This window comes from Choloepus didactylus, chromosome X, assembly GCF_015220235.1.
Source record: "Choloepus didactylus isolate mChoDid1 chromosome X, mChoDid1.pri, whole genome shotgun sequence".
In the NCBI taxonomy this organism is placed as follows: domain Eukaryota; kingdom Metazoa; phylum Chordata; class Mammalia; order Pilosa; family Megalonychidae; genus Choloepus; species Choloepus didactylus.
The window spans coordinates 119218936-119243597 of NC_051334.1; the positions used below are offsets into that span (position 1 = coordinate 119218936).

At 40.6% G+C, this 24662-nt stretch overlaps 1 long non-coding RNA gene across 8 annotated transcripts in view; it reads right to left on the reverse strand.

Annotated features, from left to right (window-relative positions):
• Positions 1 to 24662, reverse strand: part of LOC119523411 — a 136885-nt gene that overhangs the window by 100919 nt on the left and 11304 nt on the right. For all 8 annotated transcript variants that reach the window (XR_005214619.1, XR_005214615.1, XR_005214617.1 and 5 more), the window contains 2 exons: positions 24127 to 24298; positions 20108 to 20196 (listed from right to left, as the gene is read on the reverse strand). This is a non-coding gene — a long non-coding RNA (uncharacterized LOC119523411). The remainder of the gene's footprint in view (positions 1 to 20107; positions 20197 to 24126; positions 24299 to 24662) is intronic.

Below are 24662 nucleotides of genomic sequence, written 5' to 3' on the forward strand. Positions count from 1 at the left end.
GTTTTGTTTGGCTAGATGGAACTTGAGCTTGCTCTTTACTTCTTCTCCCTCCGTTGTCCACCCTCCTCTTCCTCCCTCCTCCCTCCTCCTCCTCCCACTGCTTTCTCTTCTTTTCCCTCCTCCTCCTCCTTGCAGTGGGCAAATGCTCTAGCTGTAGATGTCCTGGTTCTCTGCTGCTCAGCCCCAGCTGAATGAAGCATTTGCAGTAGCAAACCGTGCCCTGCAGGCATTTGGGTTTGCCACCTCTGGCTTAAAGAGTCTTAAACGGTTCTTCCAAGACAGAGGAGGAGAAGGCAGAGATAATGTTGGGAGCCAAGAGGAGAAAGGGAGACCCCGAAGAGAGGACTGCCTGGATGCCTTCTGTGGTTGGTGGGAGGGATCTGTTTGGAACGATGGGGAAAATGAAGAAAGAATTCCCCCATGACCAGATTCCACGTGCATGTGATCACTTAATAGTAAGATCTCATTTCCGATGATGGGTTTAACACACCTTCTCCCAGACTTAATGAGCACAAATGAGCTCTTACACTTGGTACAATGTGCATCTACTGAAAATACAAACTGCTCAAGTGTTTGAACTTGGAGAGTGTGTGTGATTTCCCCTTCCAGAGCACATTCTCAAATATAATTCAGACATCATGCAAACTTTATGAGATGAAACATCAGCATGGATTTGTGATCAAAGCTGAAATATCGTTAGGGAAATGGATACAAATATGACTTCTCTTTCAAAGTACTGACATACTGGATATAGGGTTTTCTAGGCAGGCTGATGTTACTTGACGATCTTTATCCTTCAGTAGAGAGAGAAGCTTGAAACCACCCCAATATGTTTCCTGTGTTGTTTGCCAGGGGGCATCAGATGTTATTCCCTTATTTAAATTATAATATGATGGCATAGCACATCTCGGTTTGGTTCTGTTTCTATTAACTGTACCTAAAACCCAAGTGAATCCATTCAATGTGCAATTGTGTTGTTTTCTCACTTTAGGAAAGTTTTCTTTTGTTGCAACCTTGACTATTATTTCTGCTCCATTTGCTTTCAAATCATCTTCAAAAACACTAATTATAAGTTGATTGTTTTCTTTGTCATTTATAATTTTAATCTCCCTTTTCTTTTAAATCTATTTGTCCCATTTTTCTGCATTCTGGGAAAGTGTCCCATGTTCTTTATATGCCAGAAAATTGATTATTTCTTAGTGGCAGTTCCATTCTTTAATGCTTCCAATGCAAATTTAAATTTGGTCTTTGAATTTTGGGTTTCTCTTTAGTAGTTTTTTCTTTTTAAGTCATAGTAATGTTCATCTCACTGTATCCTGTTCTTATGTCCATGGATGCCTTTTCCATTTGCAATGCCAGAAGAATAAAATAAATCCAAATATTCTAATTTTCAAAATAATCCTGACTCCTTGGAAGGCTGACTGTTTCAGAAAGATCTAGAGCATTCTGCACAATGATTTTTTTTAGGAAGAACTTCTCTGACCATTTAAATGTTTCCCTTTTGCAAAGTTAAGGGACAGATAAATTGAGAGATTTCTGGGTTGCCTGCACTTCTCTGAAAAGCAATTCCTTGCTGTAACCCATCTTTTCCTCTATAGATAACCATTACAAATTAGAAAAAAACTTTGAGGGACTATATTCGTCCCTGCCTGGAAATAGGTTTGTATCACACAGGATTAACCATGCTGTGAGGGAGAGAGAAGTCCCAAGAGTTCGATTAGACTTAGGACTACTTCTAAGCAAAGCAGGAGGAGAGCAACATTTTTCTTTAAGAGTAAGCCTCACCCCATTTCTGGACTTTTATTTCATTTCACTCCCGTGATCTGTCTCTGCACTTTCCCTCCTATTAGGAACTTGACTACTGTCCAAATGGAAAAGACCCAGTCAAGTCATTCACATGAAGGGTTCCTACTCCAACTGCACTTATATATGATTGAACACGTACATCAGGAGTACACAGGCATGGAGAGGGTTGAGCTCCCCTTTCCAAGGAGCTCACGAGGTTGACAACAGGGGCTGATACGGAGTGGAGCTTGCCTGAGGAATGATGGTTGGTGGAGGCTCCTGGGTGAAAGAAATGATTGTGCACCTCCCTCCAGGGAATGGTGATGCGATTATCCAAATGGTGTTTAAGGAACACAAAAGTCAAAGAGCGAAAGGGGTGTATCGAAGAACCATGATTAATGGCAAGAAAGCTGGGTCTGAGGAATGCTGCTATTCCAAGAAAACAGGCAAGAACTTCCGTTTTGTGATTGCCTTCCATTTACCTGTCTCTCTGCTGGTTCCCTCACACTTAGTTTTGCTTAGGACACGTGACGCTTTTATGCAGGTATTGGGAAGGAGCAAGGTGCAGTGGTTTAGAGCTCAGGCTTGGGCACCCAGGTTCGGCTCTGCCCATCCCAGGGGCACACCTGAGGAGTTCCTTCATCTCCCCGCACCTCTGCTGTCTCACCTCTTAAGGGGGGATAATATGAACGCCTGCGTCACAGAGTTGCAGCACACATGGAAACACTTAAAGCAGGCAAACCCTTAAAATAATGCCCGGCAGTCAGAAAAGACTATGAATGGTAACTAAAGTCACTCCTATTGAGTAGATTAGGAAATATCAACTTAGGGGCGTTAAAAGACATATGTGCAAGTTTGCAAATCAAGCAAGTCGAAGAACAATAATAATAGCTGGACTTGGAGAAGCACTTTCAGGAGCCTGGCTAGGATTCCTTCCAGCAAGTACAGTTTTTCCTCCACACCATTCTTTCATGCTTGGCTCAAAAACTCCCAGAAGAACTTGGATTTTGCTTTGCCTTAATCATTGAAGAGGAGAAAGGACAGTGAATTATTTCTGGTTCGATAAAACAGACCTTGGCCATATCAGGAGGTGGTTTAAACTTAGAAACCATAAGGTTTAGTGAGAATGATAGGCGAGGCCGTCAGCTTCCCACCTCTAACAGGAAACACACTTTCATCCTGCCTTAAGAAAATTAGCATGCTTATAATTGTCACACAGTGACACAGGGGACTCGAGATGCTAACAAAGCCATCACACCGTCACCTGGTCACTAGATGAGTAAGAATTAACTCACCTCATGCCCAATGGCTAGAAAACTAGACAGTGAAAACTGGCACCTTCTTTTCAAGCTCCCCCATGGTAAAGGTGGTTGAAATGCTCAAACCCACATTCCATTCTGCTCGCCGTTTTAATAAGATTTTGAACCAAGAGCAGCTGGTTCAAATGCAAGGCACGTGAGGATTCTCAGGCAGGAAGCCATCATCTTTTCTAATATCTATACCGTTTCATGCCACATGCTCCCCCCACCCTCTCCAGAGGTACAATTCCCTTGCTGGGGGACTTCCCTTTTAAGGAAAGCTTTTACGGTGAAGTAGGTGAGAGACTGGTAATTGTATATTTATGTGGATAATTCATGAATTTGAGGATTTGGTGCTGGCATTGGCCAGAGGCTTTGGAGTGCAGTCAAAAGAAGATAAAGCTCCCCTTGGTTGAAAGCAAAGTTATATTTCCAAGTTCCTCTGTGCCGTAAAATACTGAGCCAAATGCCACTGTCGCATGCCTGCAAATGCAATTCTGATTCCAGACTGCGGATCTGGGGATTTCACTTGTCTACATTACCAGAGTTGGGAAGGATGGGCGCTGGCTGTGCCCTGGTGGGAGGTGCAAAAAGGAAGTGCACTTCCGATTATCTCGGATCTTTTAAATGCAGTCACTCTGCCCAGGTGCTTTACATTTATATCTTCCAGTGAAACTTCCTAGTTATCTTGTGATGTAGGCATCGACACATCCATTTTACAAATGAGAAAATGGAGCTATTGCCAAGAGATGGGGCCAAGAATAAAATGTGACCTGTTTGATTTGGAAACCTACTGCTCCTCGAACACAAAGATATGTTCAAGCCCTAACTCCTGGTCCCAAGAATGTAACCTTACTTGGAAAGAGGGTCTTTGAAAAGCTGATTACTTAAGATGAGACCACACTGGATTAGGGTGGCACTAATTCAATAGGACTGGTGTCCAGTAAGAAGAGGGGAACTTGGACATAGGGACAGACAGAAAGACAGCCAGAGGAAGTCAGAGGCAGGGAGCAGATGGTGCAACTGCAAGACAAGGAAAACTAAGGAGGGCCAGCAAAATCAATGGATGCAAACAAGAGGCAAGAAAGCATCCCTCCAATGGGCTTGAGAGGGAGGGAGCCAGATGCTAGATGTCAGACACCCAGCCTCAAGAACTGGGAGCAGCTAACTCTCTGTTGTTTAAGTCTGCGCTGAAAGTCACTATGTGGCAATTGTCAGTGAATGACCCTATCTGCCAGGCAGAGATACTACCTGCCCTGACGTTGCCCTCCCTACATAGAACTCTTTCCCATTTGCAGCATCTCGCAACTTCATTGGCATCAAACCATTTCCATGTTCTCTCCCCTAAGTCATTTTCCCCCAGTGACTCTATCCACATGATAAAATGAATGTAGATGAATTTGCATCTCTGAAAGGCAAGATACCTGTGAAATAAGACCTGTTTTCCATCTTGAGTGTCATGAATTACAAATTCCTGTGTTATTCAGCCAGGCAACCTGCTGGCAGAAGCTCTCAGATTGCAGGATAGGCATGGCTTTTCCTGAGAAATGCCCTTGTCATTTCCCAAAAATCATTTCATCTTTGTCACCCTCTGGTTACCACAAACATTCAGTGACCATGTCTGTGGGCTTGTAAGAGGACGTGGCAACAAAATGATGCAATGGTCCTCACTGGTTTGGGGTCCCAGGTCGGGAGAAGTGAACCCACCTCACCCTTTTCCAGGCATCCTCTACAGCTTTCTATGGACCAATAGTTCTGTTTATTAACTGAAAGTGTGATATGACATATACTCCTAAAAATTAAAATAGTCCATTTGTAAATATTCTGCTTCAGCAGTAGAGCTTTTCATTGTATTTTTAACATAAGGCTCTATTACTCAGTTCAAGAGCAACTGTACAAGGAAAAAATTAAAAATGAGACACCAGGAGTAAAAGACACCGCACGAAATATGAAATGACCCGCCTTGCCCCTTATCAGAGTGTGGACCTCCATAAACAGATCCTCTGCAGGCAGCTGGGAAGCAGATAACCACTCACATCCCTGAAAAGAGAGGTCAAACAAAGAAATCGCTCCGAGACACAGCAGAATGGATTATAAAACAAAATGTCTGTATCAGTGAAGGCCTTTTAAATCCCCTTTAAAAATGAGGGCTTTCCACTGTCCTTCCCTGTCTGGCCTGCTTTCATCATCAAGGATTGCTTCAAGCCAGAGACTGCTTGTCTGAAAACAGTAGTGAGAGCTGGAAAAAAGACCCAGGAGATTTTTTTTCCCAGTAAAGGGGGATTTTATTACTGTCAGAAAGCACACTTGACTTCTGATTATGTATCCAACAACTTTTGAAGGGGAAAATACTTTTGAGTGTTTGATGCTGTTTAGATTTTTTTCTATCATTTTATCTAGTTGTCTAAAGCAGTCATTGATGAAGCAAAGTAAATTGGTACAGAGAAAATATTATAAAACAGTAAAGGAGAGGATGACGTGCCAACAGGGCAGCAAGTGGAAATAATGCATAAGAGGAGATTATTTCTCTAGTGGGAAAACTGGACAAGGAATCAGAAAGTGGCATTCCAGTCTTATGTGTGGCCTGGGCAGATGATACACATGTTCTGGGCTTGGACTTTTCTATGTTTTGAAATGAAAGGTTTTGATTAGATGCTCTTTGAGATCCCTTCCAGAAACAAGGGCCAATGACATGCAATCTTGAGCCAGTTATAAGTCAGGGAGGAAGCAGGTGCAAGGGCTCCCAGGTCAAAGTTCAGCATGTTTTTACTATTCTTTGAAAACCACCCCTCTGCCCATTTTAATTGGTTTTACCGTATAAAAAATCTTTGGGAAGGGATGTTGGTGATGGCAACACAATGTGATGAATGTAATGGCTCCACTGAGTTATATTATTTGAATGTGGTCAAAAGGGGGAAATTTTAGGTTATATGTATGTTACTAGAATAAAAATTAACAAAGACAAAAAACATAGGACTGTCCAACACAGTGAGCCCTATTATAAATGATGGACTATAAAATAGTACAATTATAAAAATATTCTTTCATGTACCACGCCAACATAAGGTGTTAACAATAGGGTGATATATGGGAACTCTGAATTTTATGCATGATTTTTTGTAAACCCACAACTTCTTTAATTAAAAAAGGGGCATGGATTTTAGTTCTACATATGTTACTAGAATAAAAAGTCTAGGAAAACCATAGGACTGTACAATTTACAAACAGTGAATCTTGATATCAACTGTGGATATACAGTTAATTGTATAATTATAATAATATTGTTTCATCAATTCTAACAAAGGTTCTACATGAATACAAAGTGTTAATAATCAGGAAAACTCTGTGCATGAAGGGGGTATATGGGAACCCTGTATTTTCTGTATGATTCTTCTGTAAATCTACAACTTCTTTAATAAACAACAATCCAAAAAATACATGCAATCATTATTTGCTTTTAGACAACAGTTGATTAAATTTACCAATGTTTAACAGTATCCGAGAGTCCCAATTTTTCTTCCAAATTGTTTCTCTTTTATTCCTTTATTCTTGTTGAAGTACTTCCCTTGTTAATTTATTCGTTGAAGATATACGGGTGGTAAACTCCTAGTCTCCCTATGTCTGCAAATGTGTTTGTTTAATTGAACAATAGTTTTCAGAGTATTGAATTTTAGATTGGCATTTATTTTCCTCAGCAATTCTAAGCTCCTTCCCCAGCACCTTTCGCCTCTTTTGATGTTGATTTGAAATCTACAACCAGGTCAGATTTTTAAAATTTTAGATTTTATCTTTCATTTATAATCTGTCTTTTCACTCGGGGAGGAACTTCACTTTCACTTCATAATATTCTGTAGTTTTACCTCAATGTGTGGATTTGCTGAACTGTTTGGCATTCGGAATATCCTTTCACTGAGAGGGCTGCTATCTTTCTTTAATTTAGGAATAGTCTTAGCCATTTTCTCTTCAAATATTGTTGCCATTCTCTTCTCTCCCATCTCCTTTTCCATAACCCATGTCGATACACTTTCCACTTCACTGCTCTTGATGTTTTCTTTCTTTGTTTCTCTCTGCTTCCTCAGCACTATATTCTTTCATTTTCTCATTGATTTTGTAGAGTCTAGACTTTATACTATTATATTGTATTCCCATGTTTTTCTTCCCTAGAGTTCTAAACTTTCAATTTTCATACTCACTTGTTCTTATTTGGTTTCTGCCAGTTTCCATTTCATAACTTTTTGCCCTTTCATGGTGATTGTGTTTTTTTTCTCACAACCCTTGCAGTTTTATGAGACTTCAGAGTCTCTGTAGGGTTAGGGTTAGATGGTGACAACTACTCTCAAGGTTGCCTTCTCTGTTCTAAATGATCTTAATGAATGTATTTTTTTTCAAAAATTGAATTTATAGTCCAATGAATGACTTGGAAGCTGTTCTTTGTAGTTTTAGATTTTTTCATAGGTTTTAAATTTGGATTTGCAGGTGATGAGACGTCTCTCTGTCCATCTCTTTCTTGCATACACACACACACACACACACACACACACATCTCCATTTCTTGGCTTCTCTGTCCTCATACCCTTCTCAGCTCCGAGGTTGTAAGGTGCCCCTCTAAGATGGTATACTCACAGCTTAGAGCTGCTGTCCAGAATGGTAGGAGATCTCACCAGTCCACTCACTGAATCTGCAGACAGCTTCACTCTGTTCCTGGTGCAAACTTTTGTCTTCCCCCTTCCTTCCCCCAGGACCTCGAGTTCCTATAAACTTCATCTCTGAGCTGTGCTCAGAAGAGCTCTTCTTTTTCTAAGTGGGGCAGCCCTCCCACTGGAGCCCTGCAGGCCCTACCCGCTCACTGCTTTGAGCTCTTGTTCTGATCCTTTTCCAAAGGGAATATTTTTCTTGTTTGAGAGTTTGACTATCACATTTCTATTTTTTATGTTTTATCACTAAGTAATTCATTGCTTTACATTTTAGGGGCAAAGACGATACCTCTAAAGGTGGTATTAAAAATTTCACCTAAAATCAAAGTCGACCAGAGATGTTATGACATCTTTACTAAGTTGGCCAAGTAAGTCTATCTGAGTGAACCAATTTAGGCTCATGTGTATGTGCATGTATGTGTGCATAATAATATGAAATATTTAATTGAGATATTTTGGATACTGGGCATTTTGTTGAATACATTATAAGAATCAGATTTCCAATGTGGAAGCACCCCTTCACCATTGAACCTCCATATGCCAGAGTTCCAATAGCTTTAAAATTGCAAATAATGTACAATAAGGATAAAATTTCCTAATAAGTGTTACCACCTTTGAGACTTCTGGAGCAAGGAAGACTGTAGACAAATAAATGAATTAAGTAGAAAATAGATGACTGGATAGCTAAAATTATAGATTTAGTTCATTATTAGCAAGGAATTCAAGCCTGGCAGGAAAATGAAAACCTTTTGAGCTAAACCTTTCCATTAATTACATTCTAAAAATAGGAACTGTATGAAAAATTAAAGCCACTGAAAATCCTGAAGGATAGAAACAGCTTTTATATCACAAATGAGACATCTTTTACATGTGAGACAATATCACCTATTTAAATCTTAAGCTATTTTTGCATTTGCTTCATCTGTGCAGATACTATAGTTAAGGTAGACATGTGAAGGAGGAAACAACACCTTCTCCAGGAGATTCATTTAAAGGATTCACATGAGAAATAGCTGTAACTTCATCTAAATTAAGAAATATTTACTCTTACCCTGCAGATGTCAAATGACAAAGGAAATGATAGGGCTCTTGGTTTCAAGAGAAATCTCTCTTCATAGTGGCACAACTTATGCTCTGCAAATCAAATTTCTACAAGCAAAAGTTTCCCTTTTTTTCTGTAGAAATAGACATTGTTAACATCATGCTTTTCTTTCCCAATTTTAGGTTCGCTACATAAACATAAAAGCACATTAATAATAGCCAAATATGACTCCATAAACAAAAAATAGAGAATGGATTAAGAAAAATGTAACTATTAAAGTTGCTGAAAAGAACGCCAAGCCTCATTTTTGCACAGTTGCTATCTTTTTTCAGTCTACTTACGCTTCATCGTGGCCCCAAACATGATGTTTAGATAAGCATACATTTTGAAGAGACTTTTTTTTTCGCTTTGAGTACTATGTTTCAACAGATGGATGAAATGGATTTCATGAATTTAACAGTTTCATTAAACTGCAAATGTTTAAATAAAGACTGTGTATCTTAAAAATGTCAATTGACACCCAAATGTACAACATCAGCATACTCGCTATTCAGATCTATGCGTCTGGGAATGCAAAGATGAATGAAATCTGGGTTTTTGCCTTAGGGAGAGCAAAGGGGTAGAGACGGGTCTTGGTGAACATTATGGGTTTTAAAATAGAAATCTCTATCCAAAGAAGGGAGTCATTGTTTCTACTAGAATTGTCAAAAAAAAAAAAAAGGGAGTAAGTAATGTGGTGGGTTGAGTAATGGGCCCCAGAAGATAACAAGTACTTAACCTTAGCCAGCCTTCTTGAGGATGTGACCTCATGGCGAATGGGACCTCTTGGAGACATTCTTAGTTAAGGCGTGACCCAACTGAAAGATGGGGGCCTTCATCTGGTTTATTGGAGGCCTTATAAAGAGGTCGTGTGGGTCACAGAAGCCAGAAAGGAGGGGACATGGCCATGAGGCCCTTCTCTGGGATTGGCTGAGGAGATGCAGATAGACGTCTCAAGTTGTCTGGCTGCCTTAGAGTTCCCCATATTCTTGGGCATTGTACAGGTGAAAAAGAAAATGCTTTCAGGATGAAAATCAAAAGAAAAATTATGTCTTTTAGATTTGAAGCATAAAAGCCAAAAGAAACCTTGGTAAGCAAACATGATTTTAAGATGACCCTCACTGTAACCTTTTTGAAATGTACTTGTGCCTGTGATTTTCTCTTATGGGGAAACTGGGGATGGAGATTGTCCTAGTTTGCTAATGCTGCTGGAATGCAAAACACCAGAAATGGATTGGCTTTTATAAAAGGAGGTTTATTTGGTCACCCAGTTACAGTCTTAAGGCCATAAAGTGTCCAAGGTAACACATCAGCAATTGGGTACCTTCACTGGAGGATGGCCAATGGTGTCCGGAAAACCTCTGTTAGCTGGGAAGGCACGTGGCTGGCATCTGCTCCAAAGTTCTGGTTTCAAAATGGCTTCCTCCCAGGATGTTCCTCTCTAGGCTGCAGTTCCTCAAAAATGTCACTCTTAGTTGCACTTGGGATATTTGTCCTCTCTCAGCTTCTCTGGAGCAAGAGTCTGCTTTCAATGGCCATCTTCAAACTGTCTCTCATCTGCAGCTCCTGTGCTTTCTTCAAAGTGTCCCTCTTAGCTGTAGCTCCTCTTCAAAACATCACTCACAGCTGCACTGAGTTCCTTCTGTTATGTCACCTCATGTGTATGGCTCCACTGATCAACTCAGACCCACCCCGAATGGGCGGAGCAACACCTCCATGGAAATTATCCAATCAGAGTCATCACCCACAGCTGGGTGGGGCACATTCCAAAGAATCACTCAAAGAATTACAATTTAATCAACACTGATAATGTCTGCCTACACAAGATTACATCAAAGATAATGGCATTTGGGGGACATAATACATTCAAACTGGCACAGAGATGATATAACAGAACACGAGATGGATGACTGTCATCAGTGCATGTACCGATAACTAGAAGATGGTGGAAAATCACACTAGCTTAATTATTTAAGATTGGAAACAAAATATCCATTTTCCATAGCAAGGTGGCACAGCTTACTATCTACAAAAGCAAGTGAATAAACAAGTTGCAGGGAGACATATTGACTGTCGGCTTCAGTTTGCAAATTAAAGAGAAAGTTAATGAATTTTAATGAGTGTGACAGTGCACACACACACAGAAAGCAAATTATTGTAGTTTGCACACACTGCTAGAGATATGCAATTTTCTAGGAGTAAAAATCTATAATTCGGGATTGGTTTCAACAATTACCACGACTAGCACATGGCTGATTCTTGATGAATGTGCTTTATGTCAAGTTTTAATTGAGAATTTAAAAATCAGGAGTCCATGTTTACTTTGCTGAATGTCTATCCATAGTGACATGTGATAGGCACAATATAAACTATGCAAAAACAGAATCCATTGTTCTGTCCTTGAGTGTTTACAAATGAAGGCAAAAATCCACCTCACTTCATGTCCCCAAGTAGCCAGGGCCAGCAGGAAGGAAAAGTATACATGGAGAAAGAACGTTTATGCCCTTATCTTTTTTTAAGCTTATCGTATAACACTTCTCACTCCAATCTTAAAAGCCTCAGGTACTCCCCAAAGTCCACTTGGCATCTCAAGTTTTCCTTCCTGTGTACTTCCCCAGGATCTGGACAAATCCTCTAGTGACGTTAACACTATTTATTTCTACCAAGTCTCACTTTTCAGAATCCATCCACAACTGCTGTGCATTATCGGAAGGCAATCCAATAATCCCATTTTGTACTAAGGCCCAGACCAGTGCTTCTCAACTTCTACTGCATGTCGGAATAATCTGGGCAGCTTTTAAAACACCCCACTGTCTCCTCCAGACCAATTAAATAAAAATTGAGCAATGATATTTTTTACTGTTTCCCTGGTGATTCCAGTGTGCAGCCAAAGTTAAGACACCCAGGCTAAGACATGGCCACTGGCTTATTCTGTTAGCCATTTAGGGGGATTTGCATTTTAATCACAACATTCTGGAAACATTAGACCTTAATCCAGTACTTCCTAGACAAACACCACTGAGATTTACTAATAGGATCTGGTGTTCAAGAAAAGCAAGATTCTGGAGCCCAATAAATGTGTGAAATGATGCATTTTATGTTATGCTCTCAGAGATGAAAGTGAGTGTGCCAAATTCTGGGGGAACTCATGATTAAAACAAACAAACAAAACAAATACAGAAAAAATAAAACCCTTGTCAAGTTATTTAATCCAGGTCTCCCAAATGTATATGAGCATTAACAATTTATTTGCAAAGCATCAGAATTAGAATCCTGTCAAAATAAGGCTTTGGGTTCATGCATTTTGAAAAAAGTCTGTTTTAATGCCATGGAATAACTCTCTAATGGCGGAACGTTGACCCCATGGAAGCTTGGAAATCAGGGAGAGAATCCTGTGCTATTTCTCAAACATTCCTCCCATCCTTTACAGAAATTCACTGGAGTGCCTAATCTGTAAGGGCAGCTAAGAACACAGGGACAGTGTTTTCTTTACCCACATTAGCTGATTCTTTCACTGGGATTTGTTTTACTTTATTTTGATGACAAAATTTAGATATTGAACTTCAGGGCAGAAAGGACTGTTAGACATCAGCTAGAATAAAGTTCTAATTTTCCCACTGTGGGACCTTGTCCAGTCCCCTAACATCAATGAGCCTCAGCTCCATGACCTTTAAAATGGGGAATGACAAAAATACTGCCCTTGAAGTGGGCTTTTATGACAATTATATGAAACACATTGTCAAAGAACCTCATAATTTTCATCTATCCTACTAGTGAAATGGCTGGTCCATAGAACAAACTCAACATGTGAATGCATTACATATTGTCATCTCCAAGAGGCCAGACTTTATGTGAACAAGATGTACGGAATCCCCACATAGGGAACGAACACACGGCAACCTTAGACCTTCCCACAAAGGAGCTGCAAGGAATGTGGGGCTTTGTCTTCAGCAGGTCTCAAGTTGTAAATGACAAATAGAGAAGCAAAAAGGAAAGAAGCCAGATGACTACACGCAAAGAGGTTTGATGGAGTTTCCTTGATGAAGACTCCCTTTGAAAAGACTTAAGGGGTACAAGATCTGGGGAGTGTCCTTCAAATATATAGAATAATGAGGAATAGCAAGAATGGAATGTTGACTCTTAAGAGTAATGGATGATCGAAAAAGGGGGTGATCGTGAAAATCATTTAGGATCAAACTGGTGCAGAATTTCAAAATGAAAATCATTTAGTATGGAGATCGGTTGACAATTTCTAAGGAGGAAAGCAAGATGGTCACAGCAAGAATGGAGTGTACTCAAATTTTTTGTTTTCTATATTACTTCGGAAATTGTGCGAGATAATATATGTCCCAAAAAGTTTACATCAGAGCCTCCTAATTTTCATCTACCGTACCAGAAGTTTTCCTGAGCATCAGGAAGCATTACATAGGCAGAGGGAAGTCTGTTTTTACTCTAGGTGAAGATACTCCTCTCTGCCAAAAAATCTCATTAATGCTGATCTGACTAATTGATAATTTGTGATGATTTGGACGTCACCTCACAGAATTTTTACCTCTGCAAACAAAGCTTTTCTTCATATATTGTGCAAATTTTTAAAGAAATAAATGATTATTTCAAAATGTAATATAAATCAGACCACTCTTTCCACTAATCTGAAGTAGTGAGGTTTATGGATTTTCTCTTTCAATATAGAATTTGCACTTCTAACATTTCCAAATAGAAACTGCATTGAATTTCATTGTAATGTATTTATTCTTACATTTATTTCAAAGCTATCATTGCGTACATATAATTGTTCCAGATAAAAAGTTTCAGTATTCTTAACTCTTAAGATTAGAGCTGTTTCTTTCTTTTTCCTTAAAATGGTTAAAATTTTAAGGGCTCATGAATCTATACAAAATCAGACCCATTACCTGTGCTGTCTGTTGCTATGGATACATACTCATCTGCTCTGTAGGTATGACATAATTCAGGTATCTGCAGAGCAATGCCATTGCAAAGACATCAGAGAAAATTCAGGCAACACAGGGAACGAAGAAAAAACAATTTTTAAAAAAAGTTTTAAAAGAAAAGGGAAACTCTAGGAAACAGATTTCTGCTTTTATTTTATTGTATATTTTCTAATTTATTATTTTAAGAAATCATTTATCTTTCTACTTGTCTCTCTTGGGAACCTAAGTTTTCTATTTGATACTTAAAATGCACAGATGAATTGGTCAGGAAAAGGCAAAGAAGATTTTCTTAGCTTAGGAATATTGCAGAAAAATAATGTAAGATGTCTGCAGAGATCAAAACAGTTTATCATTTTGCTATTATAAATAAACATTGCTTTCAAAGTGTAAATTTCAGGAACTATGTTTGATTATGTTGGAAAATTACACTCCAAATGCAGGCTGTCACAAATGGCATATTAGACAAGCCTTTTGTGCAAAACTTCCTGGTGGACAGAATAACAGGCTGCGGCCACTGCATCCTGCCCAAAACCCCCCTTTCCTCAGCTATATACATCCAATCCTTAGGAGGGCATAAAGCCCACTACTCACTTCTCCATTGGCTCAATGCCATTCCTTCACAATTCCCACCCCGACAGACCCCCAGGTCCAATCATCCCTTAAACCATCAGCAAAACCCCTGTTCATCTTGACCGACTAAACACCCCTGAAAGCAAAGCATAAATCCAGCTCTCCCTTTGACTCGGGCAGGCTGAAGCTTTATTTCAGACCCTGCCATGCTGATGGCGCTTTTCTTTCCAACCTCCACCCTGCTGCTGCTCAGATAAAACTTACCTGCCTGAAAGTTGATTGGTCTCCATGCCCTCTATGACTGCACCCTGAAATTTCTAACAGTTTAAAGACATTTTTCTGGCTCCAAACCTCTATTAATTTTTATTGAATGAATGACCTTCGATGGAATGACAGAGCTATGTTGGCTTTGTAAACATGAACTCTCTGAATCTGAATGTGCAAATGAAAATTGAATAAGGCAAATCATACATATGTGTATGCACGTGTGGCTGGATGGTTGAGAGATTGGTGGTAGATATATAAACATGTATATCACATTCAGGTATTAATTGCATAATTATTTAATTTTACTGGGCATGATCTTCACATGAAACATTGTAGCCAAAGCATGAGTCCACTTCCAGGATCATAGGTATCTATTGAAGTGACCAATAAACAGTGACTCTAAGTAGGAATGTTATATTTCTGGTCATTTATTGCTTTAATCAAAAGTTAAAATTTCAGGAAATAGAAATATGGTTGAGGTGGTGAAATAATTAAGAGAACATACAAATGCCATGAAATAGAGAAGAGAGCAAGCAGACCAGAAGACATAAAGAAATAGGTGATGGTGAACTGGGGGAGAACAATGAACAAAGAGAATGATTGGAAATAAAAGGCAAAAACTTTTGAGCCTAACCAGACAGAAGCCCTAGATGTAGGAAATCAAGAGAGAGTCAAAGTGAAAGGAAGCAGTGTTGGAAATGGGAGTTTTACCCTGTGAACTCTTAATGAATTTGGTCCATCTCTTCAAAATGACCCAACCAACCACCTCCTCCATCAGCCTCAGATGTGCCTCTTGCATTGAAAAGAACAGATTTCTCTGTGTTCAGCCTTCTTGATCACCATTAACAGTCATATGTGGTCAACACTGGATTAGTGTTTGCAGTCTCTGAGGTCCCATCTCTTGGCTGACTGTTGGACTCTTCGAGTGCTGTATCTGAAGAGAAGAAAGCTGTGCTGACAATGAAATATGTCCATGTGAGGGAACCAGAAAGATACAGGCCAACACTTCCACCCAGCCTTGCCTTCGTGGACTTTACAGATAGCAACACCGTCAGTCTCTATGATCAAATATCCCTAAACATTTTCATTTACGTTCCTCCAGTTCTTGTGTAGGACACTCAGGCAGGGGTGGTATTACAGCAAGGCAGCTTCTGGAATTAGGCTGTTCATACCCTGCTCTCAGCCTTGCAACTTACTAGCTGTGTGACTTGTGGAAAATGAGCTAACCTTTCTAGACCCTCAGTTTCTTCTTCCGTAAAATGGTAACCAACTGGCTTGACAGGAAGATCAATTGGCCTTATATGTGTAAAGTAGAAAGAACAGGGTGTGGAACGGAGCAAGTATTCATTCAATACTAGCTATTATTGTTAGCTCCTCCTCAGTCATGCCTGACCCAGATGTTGGGGGGCTGAGGTGTCCCTAGAATGGCAGGAGTTGGGGGTCTAAGGAGGTTGGAGTGGAGTGTGTGTAACTCCCCAGAACATTTGCTGTATTCCCACAGTAAGATGGCTTGTAGGGTTGGTAAGGCTGAGGTTCAAGTCTTTCCCATTAGGAAAAACAAGTCCCTCCTTCCTCTGATTATATGATGTCCTCTGGCCACATCTTTCCTCCACAGCCACATGTATTAACAGACTTGTCTTTTACTTGCTCCTTCTTGCCTAATACGGACTTCTGCCAGAAATACGCTACTGAAATGAACCACCAGTGCCATACACTTCTCAGTAACATTTCCTGCCTCCCAACAAAGCTCATTTCCTCTTCCTGACTCTTCTATTGTCACAGCAGTTACTTTGCTTTGTTACAGATAAGTGTCTACGTAGTACCATTGGTGACATGATACATTGGTATCTTGCTTTAGCTAAATAATCCATGGACATTATTAATATTTCACATGTTCTTTAAAAACTCCTCTTTCAAGTGCTTTGGGAGACCAGACTGATAATTCATCACCCTCCAGGATGATGGATGGTAGTGGCGCCTCCTGGACTCTAATCTGTACACATTTCTGAGTTTTCTTCCCCCTCCTTCACTTAAATTTCTAATCTGCAGAAAGTAGCACAGTCAGTTGCAGACTTCAAAGGGTGCCATATGCAAATAAATACCACACCCCTCCCTGAATCCATGTATCTCTTTCTCCTTTGAATGGATGGTTGGAGTAGAATAAAATTGTATAAATGCAGACATTTCATCCTTAGAGCAGACTTAGGTAAAGCATATTTCTTTACACCCACAATTTGCATTATTTGCGCATTCTGAGATGTATCTCATATTATTTTAATCTCAACAGGCACCCCCTGCCCACCTTCTGGTTGGTCCCACACTTCTCCCATCTTTTCCATGTTTTACCAGCATGGGGGTTTCTGGGGAATGGTGCTGGGTGGTAGGGGAATGATCAAGAGAGGAAGCTTACTTTTCACTACAGGCCCTTTCTGCCTTTGCATCTGTGCCATTATTTGAAGTATAACTACTTTTTTTTAAATGAACAAATAAATAAGTTTAACTGCAGGATACCAAAACCCATAACTTTTTGTAAAAAATATAGTCAAGACTGAGGGTTTTCTGAAGTCCTTCCTTTATGTTTTCCCTTGTCTCAAATTTATTTTTCCAGTGGACATACACTGTGTAATGAATGGAGCCACTGGAGGGATTTAGGACATGGATTTTGGGAATAAAGATGGCAGCTATGTTCTCCTCAGTGTCGTGTCAGAAAGAAATGGTCCAGATTGCTTTCCCAATGGCCTCCCAATGGCCTCCGCAGAATCACGTCCCCTCCCATTTTGCCACTCCTCCCGCAAAGACAGGGTATCTTATTCCACAGTCGTGAATCAGGGATAATCTTTGAAGCTCTGAGACCACCATGTGGTGAAGAAACCAAGTCTAGCTTCCTGGAGAGTGAGATGCCTTATAGAATAGAAATGGAGGCAGCCCATCCAAAAGCCTGCACCAACAACAAGCAAATCTGTTTTATAGCTCCTCTGTCTTTTAAAGTACTTGGAATACATCTACAAATTTTAAGAATGGTATTTTAATATTAGTACTTCCTTTCAAATTTCTTTCTATCTTGTACTTTATTCCAGTGACTCAAGATTCTTTTGTCAACTGCCTTTCTTAATGAATGCCCCCCTTAGGAAGAAGTCACTGATGAATGAATGCAAAGACAACAAAATACTTAGCACTCTCAGCAGTGGTTCAGGTTTCTCCTTTTCTCCTTATTTTGCATGAAGACCACCAAAGCAGGTCCTCTTTAAACCTGGCCATGACCCAAAGGGTCTTGATAGCTGGTTGCCCCTGCCTCCATGGGAGATGATATGCAAATGATGCAGCCCTCAGTCCTGGGGTGGGGGTGGGGATGAGGCAGAACTTGCTTTACAGCAGGGGCTGCAAAGAGTTAAATTTCTCAAATCAGAAAAGAGCAGATGCTTCAAAAATGCTCTCCTCTGGGCTAACCCTCATAGTGTACCTGCTGCTCTGTCTCCTTTCCCCAACCCCATAGTCTCCTGCTTTGGGTGGAGCATAGAAAACCAGGGTTGGGGTTCTGGCCACATGGAGTCAAAGAAAACTCACCAGGACTCTACCTGCCTCTCTGATTTGACTTTCCTCTTCCCTTTTTCTCCTCTTTGCATCCAATGAAAATGAGAGTACCAGGTGAGATGGGTTAATGGGCACCCCCTCCCCACCTTCTAGCTGGTCCCACACATCTCCCATCTCTTTCCATGTTTGACCAGCACAGGGACATTGGAAGGACTCGGCTCCTGCCTGCACATCTTTAACTGAGATATAAGATTCTGATCCATCTGCTCAGTGGTGGATAAATGTTTGAGTAGTTCAGCCCAGGGCATGCTCACCGTTAGAGTGTCTTAGCATTCAAACTAAGGGAAGTCACCGGGACAGGACATAGCACCAATAATGACAAAACCTAGCATGAATACTTCCTCATACCATATTATCCCACCTTCAGAACACATTCCTTTATTCAGAAGATGTTAGTCAGAGTTTGGGTTATCTACTCCATTTCCCTTTTTACAACAAATGATTTTTCTCAACCTTCCAACTCCCTATATAAATACACCTTTTTCTCTAAATAAGATTTTTTTTTTCATCATTCCACACATCAAACCTACACACCATGGAAAAGTCTGCTTTGGGTAAGAATATTTAAAGAAAATGCCTTAGGCCCTGAAGAAGGTATTTTAAAAAGGTTTTGAGCAGTATCGACATCTTTGGAATTAGTGCGTGGTCTACAAGTTGACTACTTTGGAAGGTAATGTTCATTTGGACAGAGGGGATCTGGCAGGATTTTTGTTTTCTAGACAATAAAAAGTAAACCTACATCACACACAAAAACAGCATATTTCTTTACACCCACAATTTGCATTATTTGCACATTCTGAGATGTATCTAATATTATTTTAATCTCAAAACCTAATATTATGGCCTACTGGTTTTATTTCTCTTTTCCTCCTGATCTATGGCATTTTGTAACTATTATCAACTCCAGAAGACATCCTTTTTTCCCCAATACCCTAAATTATTAATAAATATGTCAAGGGAAAAAAACTAGCATTGACCCTTTTATCAGCTTGACTGTTGCTTAATTCAATACAAATGCATATTATTGACGTTCACATTGGTTTCCAGCAGGTGCACCACTTTGGAAGAAGCTAGTTTGTTCCTTTCTGCAGGGAGGCAGAATGGATGGTGCAGCGGCCAGCACAAGTGAGTGGGAGTTTAGAGGCAGGAGGCCACCATCCAACCTCTCCTTCTCTTGGTCTCCTCATCTATCCCAGAAAAGGAAGGGCTGGGATAAAGACCTTCAAGGTCCCTTCTATTTCAGAAACCAGTGCTAACGTGCTCCTTTTCACAGGCCAGGTACAGGTGGCCTTGCAACTAGAAATCAAAACAGGAATTTTCCTGCCTGGGTTTGCACGGCACTGGAGAATTCAGCTTTTCTTTCGTTTTGATGGAAAGACGCTGGGTGAGATGCCAGAAATGCCAAAAGGAGGCAAGATGTATCTTTGAGGCCAGAGCCTTTGATTCTCTCCTCACTTTCACCATTGAACCTTCCCTGGGCCATTTTTAAAGGAGATAACGTGAAGAGACTGAGTATTGAAAAGCTCCTATTCAATTCAAGTATGAGAACCAATAAACAAGACAAATAGAATTTCTGCAGTGTCTCCTCCAAGCCCTTTGATTATAAAATCCCTTTTAAGGTGAGCCTTATTATTTCCCTTGCAACCAATGAGACACACCAGGCTTAACAATGGTAAGTGACTTGCACAAAAGCACTTGCTTCTTCCTCAGTTGGGGTTCATGCCCCCGCGGCTACACCAAGGAGTAGCTCAGATGGGTTTTAGAACACACACCGCCCCCCACCAAAGACACCCACCCAATACACAATTTTTAGCCACCAAAAAACTAGGTGCTTGCTATGCAAGCATCACTTCTAAGTAGCCCCCCTACCTTTACTTCTATCAGGTTGATGCTTCTAAACTCCTTCAGGTGGAAATCCTGGAGTCTCCACAACTCACATCAGATCAGTTTAGTTCTCCCTTTCAAAAAAAAAAAAAAGGTAAATTCCTGAGCCCCCATTTCAAAACTGAACCGTAGCAGGATGGGACCCCCAAATATGCATTTTTAACTGGAAAGCCAGGTGATTCTTTGAACAGTGATGTTTGAACACTACCGCTCCACATCATTTTAGGTTCTAACAGATTGGAGTGAGGTGGGTAGAAGGGTGTTTGGCTGTGGAAATACAAAGAGTGTGTAATCAACATATGACCTGTTTTTCTCTAGAAGGTTTTTCTCTACCACCCTCTGACAGATGGAGCACAGCACAGTAAATCTTTAGCCAACATGTGGCCTGTGAACCAGTAGCCTCAACATCACCCAGGAGCTTGTTAAAAATATCGACTATTGAGCCCGTCCGCAAACCTACTGAATAATAATCTACATTTTAATGAGGTCCCCAGTTGATTTGTGTGCACATTAAATTTTGAAAAGTGCTGGGAGAGGGGAGGAACATAGCATAAATATAACTATTCACCCCAAATCCCACCCTCCCCAACCCAATGGAGAAAGAAACAAATATTTACACAGCATCTACTCCATGTCACATGGTTTACCAGGAACACTTTGTAAACCTCGGTAGTTATTTCTTTTCTAAATTCACCAAAATATCCTGGGTGGAACAATTTGCTCAAATAGGTTTAGTGATTTGCTGGAATTGATACAGCTTATAAAGGACAGAGAAATGTTTTTAACCTCAAATTAACCTCACTCTAATGCTCCTGTTTTTCCCACAGACAAAAGGAAGCCCACGGGCAAGGATCCAGTTTTTATACAACAATCTCACAGTAGACTCAGCAGCCTGGCCTCTGTGCTGGAAAGAGTTAACGCAGGAGGCCTGGTTTCCTCAAACCTTGCACATTCTCAGTTTTCTTGACTAACCCCTGGCTGGCTCCTAGGAATTGAGTTCTTGGCAGGTTCCAACAGAAAGAGTGTTTTGCATGCTGGATGTTCAGGCTTGTCTAGATAGCTGTGCAAGCCATGTGATTTCTGGTAAGCAAGCATCTGCTTTTCTTCTAGGAGTCTGCAGCTTTAGAATCTGTGCTCAGCCACACAGGCCCCAGGTACCTGATTCTCAATAAAACCCTACAATTTTGAGGCTCTAGTATGCTTTCCTTGTAGACACCACTTTGTGCACGTTGTTACAATTCATTGCTGCAGCATTTCAGTGTGTCCTGTGAATGTCCACCTGGAGAGAACTCTTGGAAGCTTGTGCCTGGTTTCCTCCAAACTTTGCCCCATGTGCCCTTTCTCTTTGCTAACTTTGCTTTGTGTCCTTTCACTATAATAAACCACAAGTGGGAGCGTAACAACCTCTGAGTCCTACAGAATCACTGGACATGGAAGTGGTCTTGTGTGCCCCAACCCACCACCTTCCCCTTCAAGAGACTGCTCTTTCTTTGTCTGGGTCTTTCATAGGCATCCTGACATGATGATATGGCAGAAGTTATACTTTTCTACAAGACAAGAGACCTGTCTTCAATTCTCTTCTCTTTCACAAACCAGCACTGAGATCCTGAGCAAGTCAAGACTTCCTAGGTGTGGGTGCCTGATTGGCAAGATGATTTGCAGCCAGAAGACCTGAGCTTGTCTCCTGATGACTAGTAAACTCTGTGACTTAAACTCACGGAGCCTCAGAGCCTTCAGCTACAAGATGAGAGCAATGTCCTAGGTGTCTTCTCAGACCTTCTCCACCTCCTAGCCGCCCTTTACCTGCCAAGCAAGGGGCTGAGTAACTTCACTGTGAGCAGGCTTCAACACTCCATGCCAATTCACATCTTAAAGGCCCTTTAGTTTTGCCATTTCCCCCCACTCTCTGTAGATTCTTATGTTTTCTATCAACATGTTTATCTATACAAAAGTCTGTGGGCTCAAGGAGAGTGAAACACAAAAGTCCTAAAATTCCATATTTGCAATTGCTTTTAAGGATCATCCAGTCCAGTCTCTCTGTTGATGATCTTGCCTTTGACTTCATTCCAAGCAGATTTTCTTCCCCCTTTGCTTGAATGCTTCCTGGGAAGGAGGACTCACTACCACCCATGGCAGTGCAACCCCTGCAGATATCACTGACTCTTAACCAAAGCTTGCCTGCATTGGTATGAAATCTGGCTTTCTGTTACTCCCTCAACAAGTTTTAGTTTTTCTTCATGGGGCACCATGGAAAGCTGTTCTGGCATTTTTGAGTGTGCGTCTGACACTGCCATGCATTTTGAATAGGTGCTCACAATGACTGTGGGAACTGAGCGTTATTATCATTTCTAGTCTTACAGATGAGAAAAAGATCCAGAGAGCATCTAAAGAGCAGAGCTGGAAGGAAACCCAATCCTCTGTTACTGCAAAGCTTACAGGGGATTTCTTTCCCACCTCACCAGGTTGTCAAATTCTCTCCCCTCTGATGAGTGTTTGTACGTGGACTCACATCTCTGTCTAGGCCATTTTTCCTCCAAGCTCAAGAGTCTCAGATCCTTCCATATTACCAATTTAGCCACTCCGATATATTAGGGTCATGTCTCCTTCCTTCTAGACACTATCCTCTGGGAATGAAGCCTGAGCTCCAATCATCTATTTTTTGAGTCACTTCATAATCTACTTATTATCTAAGATAACTGCAGTACTGTTTGCCCTTCATGCCCTGCTACAGATCCACAGTCCATTTTGTTTTAAAGTTCATTTTGGGCCACCTGAGGACAGGATGGGGCCTTCACACCCTCTAAGCTTCATCCTGTAAGATGGGATTCCTAGTTCCAGTCTGTCAATATCTCTTGGATTCCAACAAGTTGATGTGAGACAAGACTGGAAATGTACAAGCAGACCTTTTGAAAACAAAGAACTGTGAAATTCTCCACAAAGAGCTAGAAATAAAAATGTCTGCAGACTAACAAAGTGCTGGTTTCTGATCCTAACTTCATCTGACGTTGAGCTAAAATGGCTGGCACTGTTTGCAAGCTCCTAGCCTCCAGGTGCCTTTGCCTCTAAACAAAGTCATAACCCTTCTTCTCTGAGGCGAACTTGACTTGGCACTGCTTCTATAACATTCAAGCTTTATTCCTCCTGCAGTTGCTTCCCTCTCCAATCTGCAGCTCCAGGACAATCTCTACATAGCATCTCCACTCTGCCACTGTGTTTTGTCCCTGAGGTCCCTGAGATTGAACATTTCCTTCCTAGGTTTCAGGCCATCTTGTACTGGCTTTGAACATGTCCTTGATGCTTTCCTAGAGGAACATATGACCTTGTCTCTCTTGATTCCTGTTGGTAGGAAGCTGTGTAAGTCCTGATTCAGTCTGCTGAGATATCGGTCATCTCTCTAAGTACTGTGTCACATGAAAGCTCTATGATCCTAGTTTGTGTCTTCCCATTCAACCTGCTGCTAGTAATGGCGGGGCAGGATACCCTGAAACCCAAGACGTACCCTACTGCTGTTGGTGTATTAATGCCCACCCTTTAGGATGAACATTTAGAGAGCTATTTGTTGGCCTACTTTAGCCCATGTTTTCCTATCTTGCCTCTGACAATTTGCAATCCAAGTGCAGTAGCAGATTAGTAAACCACTGAAGCAGATCTTGAGACCTGCTCAAAGTACAGGGACCAGAAAAGAGTAAAACTTAGCCAAAAATATTCAAGTATAAGTTCATTCAAAACGTGTCCACCTCTTCGGTCTCAATAGATGTGTGAGCCATGAGAAAGAGAGTAGCATTCAAGTGGGATGGGAGAAAGAAAGATGGGATAGTTTGGGGGAACGTTAGTGTATTAGTTAGGGTTCTCTAGGGAAACAGAGTCAAGAGCAGATATCTGTAAATCTAGATATTTTGAGTGTAGTGCATCTCAAACTGTTGATGCCAGTTCTCAAACTGTTTAAGGCAGTGAGATTTAGCATTAGAACATTTTATTGCAATGTCTGACATCCCTGTGCTCACCAAGATTGTGATGTCATTGCCTACCAATGGCATGTAGCGTTGATGCTTTGTCTAGCAAAAGGCTGTCATGGTGCAGCTGCAAAGCCAGGACAACTTTCTGGAACAGTTGATCTGATTAAGAAGTATGCAGAGTATAAATCAAATCTCCACTTCCTTTACCCAGAGAGACTTGCTGTGGAAACAAACAAACAAACAAACAAAACATCAGTTCTACTAAACAGTGTTTACTGACACATTAAAAACTGTGAATACAAAAAAGCTACTGTGTAAATTTGAGATAATTCTCCTTATCTTGTGATAATAGAGAAGATGATCATAAACAACTATTATTGAATGCTGAAATAGGATGGTAATTTAGGGGAAATTTTTATTGAGACTGTTCAAATTATGGAGTAAACTCTTAGCGTTTCTGCAAGATAGGCAACCTGCAAAATTTCTAGAAGATTCTCAAAAAGTTGTTGACTCACTGGTGCCAGATATTGAATTGTCATAGACATTGAGATTAAGCATTAGGAAATTTTATACAATTTTATAGG